We start from the raw sequence: 10,317 nt of genomic DNA on the forward strand, positions 1-10,317 counted from the left end.
ACAAATGCATAAAGGGAAATTACAACATCCATAAAAAGAAATATTCAATCAATCACCACTAGACCAGAAATTATAGTGGTTCGCTTGTGTGTACACCAACTGTTTAGAAAAACAACCACATAACTACTCCACTCCTAATATCCTCACAAAGTGGATATTTTCGTACACTATGAAAATAGGTTTTTCAAGGTTCACCTAAAACCCTCACAATTGTGTCTTGTAAGTGGGATTACACAATTCAAAAACTCCACACTTTAAGTTTCCTGAATCACCTCAGACAAAGCAAAACAAAGAGATTTTTCTGGCATAATCTTAATGAAACCAAAGCAACGAATTTACAAAACTGTAAAATACTTATCTGGATATTCTCCTTTTGATGCAGCATGGAAGAACTAATTCAGAGTAGAAGTTCAACATAGATGTTCAATGTTCATACTCACTTATGAAATGGTTCTAAGTTCTAAATTGATTTTAAATTAAATCACCTTAGGGTAGCTTAATTTGATTTTGATTGCAAGAAATGAAAAAACTTCAATCCCTCTTTCAAATAAAATTGGAATGCAGAATACAAATCAAATGCAAGAAGCTAATTAAAGATAATATAAAATAAGAACTAGATAGCTTAAGAATATCACTAACTTATCTCTCAGAGTGGCATATTGATTTTGCTTGAATTGGATATCAAACTCTGAATTTTGTGATTTATTTATCAGTACAGAAATCGCATCTACGACTGGTCTTGAGGTCGGTTTGACTAGTCGAAGGACCAACAAACTTTTGAAAATTTGGGCGCAATAAGATTAGACCGCTCCATGATTGGTCGAGTCCTGTCCACGACTGCTCATGTGGAACTCAAATTAGTTGTTGGACTTTGAGTCGAGCCTGCAGAACTGGTTGAGTACTGTTCACACGACCAGTCGAGCAGTCTCCAGGACTGGTCAACGCAATAACTAAAAATCTCGAAAAATAAGTAACAACCTTAAACTAGTTGAGGATTTCTTGGATTGGTCGAGCCAGTGTTAGGACTAGTCGAACTTAGTCTAAGACTAGTCGAAAAATTGACTATGCACTTATAAAATGACCCAATTAAATTATGTATTCAAAATGACCTATCCTATGGTCCATCTAAAGTCATTCATACCTTATAAGCAATGTATGAACATTGAATCTTCTTTTGCTTCAGTTGATAGTCGTTCTTTGAAGTTCAGAAAGCTTGAGATCTTGACATACAATAAAGCTTGATCTTGAGACCTTTTGAAGCTTGAAATTGAAGTACTTATCTTGCATTCCAACTTGAGTTTTGAGTACTAAAGTGAAGACTATTGTCTTGCCTTTAAATAAAGCTTTGAAACCTTGAACTTTGAAGTTTGAAGGAGTGAACTATGTACTTGAACTTGTATATCTCTTGACCTTGCATTTGAAGTTCTTGAGTTAAAGACCTTTGATCTTGTACATGAGATGCAATGTCTTGAACTTGTAGATGAGCTACACAAGACGCAGATTCCAAGAGGTTTTGGCACTACAAAATTTGACAATAATAGGAGCTAGAAAACCTAGCACTTACAAATACAATAGAGTTGAATAAAGAGATCACAAATTCAAATATAAAAAATTATAAAAAGAATCTAAAATGAATAAGTAATAGCTTCACAATTGCAAGAACTTATCTCTCAGAGTGATGGCTTAATTCGGCTTGGAATGAATGAATAACTCTGAGATTCATCCTTTATTTATATGTAAAAATTATGTTCCCTTGACTGGTCTAAGGGTCAGTTCGACTAGTCGAAGCACCAACCATTTTCAAAATTTCTAACATGATAAGATAAACCCGTTATTCAACTGGTCGAGTGGCCTGCTCGATTGGTCGAGCAATGCACTCGACTAGTCAAGTGAATAAAAATTAAGTCGTTGGAGTTCGAGTTGAACCTTATTCGACTAGTCGAGACTGTTCACTCGATTGGTCGAGTAGTGTGTATGACTAGTCGAGCCATAACAAAAAATCTCCAAAAATTCTCAACAAATCTTAGACTGGTCGAGAAACACTATGGACTGGTCGAGCCAGTGCCTGGACTAGTAGAACAATGATTAGGACTAGTCGAAGAAAAGCCTATAAACTTAGATATTGAGCCAAATTCAATATGCAATTAATATGACCTAACCTATGGTTAATCTAGGGTCATTCATACCTTAAATGTGAGTATGAAATATTGAAACATCGTTCGCTTCGGTAGAAAGCTCATGAAGCTTAACCTCGAAGTCTTGAACTTGAGTTTGAGCTAGGGCTTGTGTTCATGAGACTTTAAGCTTGAGCTAGTGATCTTGTAATATGAGCTTGAGTACTTAAAACTTTTGCTAGAGATAATGAACTTGAACTTAAGCTTTGAGCTTGAGATAGACTTTTTGTTCTTGTGCTTGAGCTTGTGTTCAATCTTTGGCAATGTTCTTCAACTTGAAGATGTAGAAGAGTTAACGATGATGAAGATGACTTGAAATGCATGAAGGTGATTTATCCATCATGTCAAAATAAGTTACAGACAACAAGTGGTTTGGCACAATAAAATTTGACAATACTGGGTACTAGAATTACAACATAGCACTTACACAACAATGTTTATGGTTGGTTAAACCTCTTACCTAGGGCTAAGAGATGAACCTTGTAGCATGATGGGAAGTTTCTCTTGCTTTGATTCATGTTTGTGTGTGAACCTTCTTTGATTATAATTTGATATTTAAGGAATACTTTCAGTTTTTTAATGGTTTATTGTGACCCAATTTATAATAGATCTATAATAGCTTTGAGTATTTTCTTTTCCTGATTTTGAGATTGTGGCATTGGTAAATCCTATTGTTGGCCACCATCTCATGGGCATGGTTTGGTGATGAAATCCTTCCAATTATCACAATTCTCCTCCATTGAGAATTAGGTCAAGGAAAGTTTAGATTTAATCTTAATTGTTATATCTTCTAATTGAATAGGATAAGACTCCAATTCTAATTGTGGTACTTGAATCAAGTAAGCGGGCTCCTTGATCACTACAAGTGGATCTTTGACGTTCTAGTTGACTTTTGATATTTGATAAATCCTTCACAATTACTATCTTTTATTCCATATTTAGATTTGGATCTTTTTTTTTTTTTAGTTTTAGTTCTAGTTCTTTTCAGAATATGTACAAGTTTAATCCCTGTGGATTCGACCTCGTTCTCACGAGTTATTACTACATCGCGACCCTACACTTGGGATTGTGAACAAGTTTTTGGCGCAGTTCCCGAGGACTAACAATTGCATTTTTTTTAGATTAATTAGTTTTGGAATTAGTTTAAGATTAGAGTTTTTCTACTTTATATTTTTAGGTTAGGGTTTTTTCTAAATTATTTTAAAAATTAACTTAGCTTTCTATTTATAGGTTTAGAAACTTTCCTTTTCTATTTTTAGAAACTCACTTTCCTTTTTCTAGGTTTAGAAACTTTCCTAATTTGTTTTTAGAAAGTTTCCTTTTTCGTTTTTGGAAAGTAGGTTATTTTTTAGAAACTTTCCTAATTTTTTTTTTAAAACTAACTCATCTTTATATTTTTAGAAAATTTTTATTTCTCTCTTTAGAAACTAATTCACTTTCCCTTTTCTTTTGTAGGATACTAACATAGAAACTTCTAATTTGGTAACTTCTTTCTAATTCTCTCTCTTTTTATTTCTAGATTTTTATTTCCCTTTTTCTTTTTAGGTTTAGGTTAGATTTTGAAATTGAGGGTTGAGAGTGTTTCATGCCTAAGCGGGTGACAACACTCAACTTCTCTTAAGTGGAGGATTGGTGGAGGGGTTATCTATCCATCATAGGATTAGACACCACTCGAGATCCATAGAGTTAACCGAAGTTATGGCTACAAATCAATTGGCCAATCAACCTCCAAATCCACCCCAACATAGGGTGGAGGAAATCCAGGATGAGAACGAGGTGCATCGAGCATCCCTGCCTCGTACTTTACGAGACTATTTACAACCAGCGAGAGTGAGCACCCCTTCTTATATAGTTTTTCTAGAAAATAAAGGAAACATAGACATTAAGACAGGAGTGATCCAACTCCTTCCAAAGTTCCTTGGGCTTGAATATGAAAATCCATATTTACACTTGAAAGAGTTTGATGAGATCATAACTACTTTATACTTTCCTAATGTGTCTGAGGACACAATCTAGCTGAAACTCTTCCCCTTCTCCTTGAAAGAAAAGGCTAAGACGTGGTTACATTCACTATGTCCACAATCTATTGGCAGATGGAATGACCTGACAAGGGAGTTCATAAACAAATTCTTCCCATATCATAAAACAAACACCATCAGAAAGTTGATCATAAACTTCGCCTAAAAGGAAGATAAAAAATTCTTCGAATGTTGGGAACGGTTCAAGGATCTTGTTAGTTCATGCCCACAACATGGTTTTGAAATGTGGTGCATAAGAAATTTCTTCCATGAAGGACTGACATCTTCCATGTGCTAATTTGTTGAGACAATGTGCAATGGGGAATTCCTAAACAAAGATGTTGATGAAGTGTGGGATTACTTTGATAAACTCGCTAAAACCACACAATCATGGGACATCTCCCCAAGAACGAGCATCACGTCTAAGCATACTCAATTAAAGGAGAGAGGTGAAATATATCTTTTAAAAGACGAAGTTGATATCAACACTAAAGTGGCAAGTCTCACAAGGAAACTCGAGGCCATGGAACTTGAGAAGGATAAGGATAAGGAAGTTGTCTATGGTATTTATGCTTGTAACATTCATATAACTGAATAGGACGTTTATAAACATTTATGCTAATTTAAAATCCTATTGACCTAATCTTGATCTAATATGAAATCAAATCATCAAGATATACTCATTTTCACTCTAATGGCTTCCAAGCCAAGTAGAGGACCCAATCACAAGACTATTCAATATTTAAACAAGATATAGCAATTACTCTATGATGATGGATGAACTATGTGAAAGTGTGTGGGATGTGATTCTAATCAGTTCTAGATAATCATGTTATCATGCTTCATGTAAACATTGAAAGTAAACACAGTAAAAGAATATGCAAATAACAATCCCAAACATAGTCGTTTATAGTGGTTCGGCTATGTGCCTACTCCACTCTTGGCAGACGCACTCATCCCTTAAGTGTACCAAATTTCACTAACGGAGGTTTCAAGTCAGGTTCACCTCAAACCTTTAAAACTTACACAAGGTTGACTCTAGGACCTACATAAGGTAACTAAACATGCCTACACAAGGCAAACGTTTATACCCTACACAAGAGCAAAGGTCCTACATAGATCACCTAGGTTTTATGCCTTACACAAGAGCAATGGGTCTACACAAGGAACCTAGGTTTTATGCCCTACACAAGAGCAAAAGATCCACACAAGGAACCTAGGTTTAGACCACACATGTCAAGGATCAAGGACCCTAGTTTAGACCACACACGTCAAGGATCCACACAAGGACCCTAGTTTAGGCCACATAGGCCAAGGACCTACACAAAGGACCTGGGTTTATGCCCTACACAAGAGCAAAGGTCATACACTAAGAATCTAAATGTACTCTCCTGTTAGAGGCCTCCTATGAGGGCTTGTAAGGGGTGAAATGTACTTATAACCAAATCCTACATAAGGAATAATCAACAGGGTCTCTGGACTCTAATGACTTACAAATAAGTAGATGATCCACGTTCTGCACATTGACGAAGTTGATCTCCCTTGAAGACAGAGATTCTTCAGCTTCCTTGATCTGCAACACTGATGATGCGCCAATATAAGGTGACGGGTTAGGTCAGGGTTCTGTTGGAATCTACTCTAATGAATGTTACTCATTTGAGAGACAGTGAGATTCTAAGTCCTTAAGTATTGAAGGGATCCCAGCTCAATGATTTACCATTAAGATGGTAGATGGATAATCCTTGAATGAGGAAGTTCATTCACCAATCCACTCTATTGAGTGTCAATGATGAGGGTGGATTGAAGGATGATACTTCCTCGATGTCATTAAACTTTGAATATCGATGTCATTAAGGCTATCTCAATTCCTTGAACATTTTCATTGTTTTTCCTCTGAAGCTTACTAGACGTACACTTGTCCGAATTTGATGTCATCATACCTTGCTCGATGAAATTGAAATTTGAATTTCGATGTCATCGAGTCTAGTACGATTCCTCAAGCAATGTCAGAATATTTTCCAAGTAGTTGTTGGTCAATGCTCTAGGCCCATTGATATCATCGACACTCACTTGATGTCATCGATTACTAATGTTCAATGTCATCGAATGGATGTTCGATTCATCGAATATTTTGTCCAAATACTTTGTGGTTGCTGGACATAAAAGGCCTCATTTCGATGTCATCGATGCCTATTCGATGTCATTAAAAATGAGTGTTCGATTTCACCAACCGAATCTCGATGTCATTGAACAAAGTAGAAAACTTCGAACATTTTCCTGTTTGAGAATTAAGTTTTCAGACTTTTAACTCCTATGTTGTTTAAAGGCTTTTTAAGGATTTATTTACCTGGGTGTTTTGAGACATGGGATGTGAGGCTTAATTTACCTGTGATGAGCTCAGAACACACATCTAGTTGAGGCAATGGTTTTAACGATCGTCATATGGGGCTCACTTGACTGATTGACTCGACCATGCTAATTGACAAACCATGGCACTTTTAATCTCCCCTGTTGTTAATTACATGACAAAACACCTAGAATAACGCCCTAAATTATGTGTACATGGAATTTATATAGTTTTACAAATATTTTATTGAGTTCATACGCAACATTGAGTCTTCATGTAACTGCGCCCCCTATTTTGCACCTACTCCCCCTATCACCTGTACCACCATCCACATAAACCATACAACAAGGCGTTCTCATGGTGGGATTTGTTCTCCCCCCTTTTGTCAGTCACTGGCAAAGGGCGGTATATACTTATAGTAGATAGAGTGACTGAAGTTGAAATTGAAGAAACAGGGAGACAAGGAAATATTTGGGCTGTGATTCCACATTTAAAAGCATGTGAGCATATCAAGAAAAATATGGCAAGTTATAGATGACATTATAAACAAATATGCATTTAACTATAAATCACAAATTCAGGATTGCATAACATAATTAACCCCTTTCATGGGCATATAATAATCAATGAGTAACTAATCAACATTCCTCTCATCACATTCATCCCGTCGATATTGAGTATTAGTTGCAGAAAGATCATCATTACTTTAGATAAGCAATTAAACAGACTGCCCAAGCTTGGCAGGAAATAATTATCTAAAAAAAAATATCATCTAACCCATTGAAGGGCAGTATCAGACAATATCCCCAAACAATCAAAATATCCCATCACTTTTAACATTTTTGGTCATTCTAAGGACCAGACAAACAAACTGAACTGTCAGCCTAAGAGCATTCCCTTGATACCATGGGATATCTCTACCAAAACATAAGAATTTAGTGACAATGGATTGGACAGTTGGGTCATCAAGATCAAGGTTAGACAGGTCGATAGGGGAAATAGTGAGACCAAACAGATTTGTAACGGACTCGGCCGTGATTTCTACATTCATTTCCCTGACTGTGACTGTGATAGAGGGAGGCTCAATATGGGAGAGTGATAATATGCGAGAAACCAATATGTTCATTCATCATGACATGGTCCGCCAAAATCCCAAACAGGAGACCAATCAATGGCCAACAGCAAAGGTTCTATATCAAATGCCTGAATACACTCCCAATCCACTTTACATTCATGTACCAGACTCTGCCCCATATATTTTTCCAATATGTTGGCGTGAGGAGGAGGAATCACTGGAGAGGGAAGAGGTACTAGAGCAGCAGGCAGGGCCTCTCCACGCGACGACTGTCGAGCGGTGGAGCCTCGGTGGTGAGCAGGGGATAGACTTTTAGAGATGTATATCAGAAAGTATTTCCATTATGGTTTTTATACACAACAAAATTTGTACAAAATATTGTGTGAACCAAAATTATAAACATTTGCTATGTTCATATTCAAAAAGAATTTGATGAGGTATACAAACCTCAGAATATCATATTAACCAAAAAATTCCATTATTTCACACAAATGCCCAGGCCTAGATGCTATGACCTGGACTTATTATCAATAATCAGGTGATATTAGGCAGACGGATCATCCTGCCTATTGCCTTTCAGGACATAGCATTGGTCACAAGTGCAAAGACCCTTCATAATTGATTTTCTTGATAGGTCCGAGATCTTGCATTCTTGTTTGGAGAAAGTCACCACATGCTTGTTGTCACATATTTGAGAAATGCTTAGAAGGTTGTGTGTCAACCCTTCTACCCAAAGAGCATTCTCATTTATTAGCATTTCTAATCCAACAACAATTCCATTTCCCATTATCTTAGCAGTGCGTCCATCTCCAAAGGTGACCTTCCCATCATTAAGATTTGAATAATTTGAAAGAACTGATTTGTTACCCGTGACATGTCTTGAGCATCCACTATTAAGGTACAACTTAGCATCGTTGCTTGTTTTTGTAAATGAATGAGTCACTAGACAATTCCTCTTGTTTTTCACTACCCATTTTGTGACGGTTTTTTTAGGGACACTGTTTTTACTTCACTATGGGTTTGTTTAGGTACATTAGGTAACTGAATCATATTCCCTTGTTTCATTAACTTCTTTATTTTTTTTAATTCAGTTAAGCCACTTGACTCAATAGTTCCTCCATGCTTTTTGTCATTTTTGGTGGAGATGGATGTGTCTTACCTCTTGCCATGTACTTTGGTGGACTCTTTACATTTTGCATTGTTCTTCCGGTTGATTTATATTTACCAGTAAGGTTCAAACCGGAATTGTGTTGAGTCCTCCTAAAGATTAGGCATTCAAACTTGTAGCGTCCTGTGTATCCACACGAATGATAGATAGGAGTGGCCCTTGTGTTACTTCCTGAGGCAGCACCTTTCTTAGGTATTGCTGCTGTGGGAGTGGGATTTGGTTTGCAATTTTCATATCTCAATCCTCTCATCTCTTTGTGTTCTCCCCATTCCTAAAAGTATTTCAAGTTTCTCGCTACTTTGGGAGAATTTGTAACTTAGTTCAACAGATTTTTTGGATTTTTCTGCATAAAAAATAAGTGTGTGATTTTCATTTTTAAGATGCATGTTTTCATCTTTCAATAATTCTATACGTTTGTTTAGTTTTACTGACTCAGATTTAAGAAATGAATTGATTCTTTCCAGCTTATCATTATCTGAGTGGTCTTGCTGAAGATCATGAATTATGTGTGTATTTATCTCTAAGGTTTTATCCAGATCCATTTGCAACAATTTATTCTTATTTTCACTAATGCCAAGTCTTTTACGGATATTGATGCTATGTATGTAAAGCTGATTATAGGCATCTTGTATATTATCATTTTCTTCCTCTTCTTCTTCTTTCTCATCATCTAATGGAAATGTCTCTTAGGCTCATGATTCATCAATTTCCTCAGTTTCCAAGGGAGTGTTGGTAGGTGTGGAGGCCATGATATTTTGAAAGATTTTTGGACTCCATCACTCTCTGAATCACTATAATCTGAGTCTAATTCTTCACTATCATCCCGTGTGGCTGCCATGGCCTTTCCCTTAGTCTTTTTGGTCAGACATTCAGTGGACCAAATTTTTGGAAATTGTAACATTGAGGCTCTTTGGTCTTTTTAAGAGATTTGCCTATATGGCACTTGTTGTCCAATTGTTTGCCTCTATAGTTGAATGGTCGACCACGATTTTTGTTAAAAAATTTCTTGAACCGTTGAGCCAAGAGAGCCACTTACTCATCCTCATTTTCTCTTTCATTCTCCTCATTAATCGTGGTGTGTTTTGTAGCTTTGAGGGCATTACTTTTGGATTTAGGGGTTGGTTTGAAGTGTAGTTCAAATGTTTGTAGAGAACCTACTAGTTCTTCTACTTTCATTTCATCCATGTTTCTACACTCTTTGATAGTTGTTACTTTGAAGTTGAAACATTCCAGTAGGGATCTTAGAATTTTCCTACAAAATTTTGAGACCAGAAATTTCTCTCCCAATCCACCCATGGAGTTACAAATGATGTTTAGTTTTGTAAAGAATTCCATGAATGTCTCATGTTCCGCTATTTTGAAATGTTTAAACTGCAATGTTAGAAGTTATAACTTGGATCTTTTCACTATGCTGGTTCCTTCATGGGTTGTTTCCAGCAAATCCCATGCTTCTTTTGATGTGCTGCACATACTGATTTGATTGAAGACTTCTTGGGACACAGCACAGTAAATAGCATTCATTGCTTTTACTTCAG

General features: G+C 36.4%; 1 non-coding gene across 1 annotated transcript; it reads right to left on the bottom strand.

Moving 5' to 3' along the window:
* Window positions 1-4,325: 4,325 nt before the first annotated feature.
* LOC131254504 (small nucleolar RNA R71) lies at window positions 4,326-4,432 on the bottom strand. Its single transcript, XR_009175616.1, has one exon. It is a non-coding gene; the product is annotated as a small nucleolar RNA R71 (small nucleolar RNA).
* Between the last annotated feature and the right edge of the window lie 5,885 nt (window positions 4,433-10,317).

The sequence above is a fragment of the Magnolia sinica genome, chromosome 8 (assembly GCF_029962835.1).
Source record: "Magnolia sinica isolate HGM2019 chromosome 8, MsV1, whole genome shotgun sequence".
Taxonomy (NCBI): domain Eukaryota; kingdom Viridiplantae; phylum Streptophyta; class Magnoliopsida; order Magnoliales; family Magnoliaceae; genus Magnolia; species Magnolia sinica.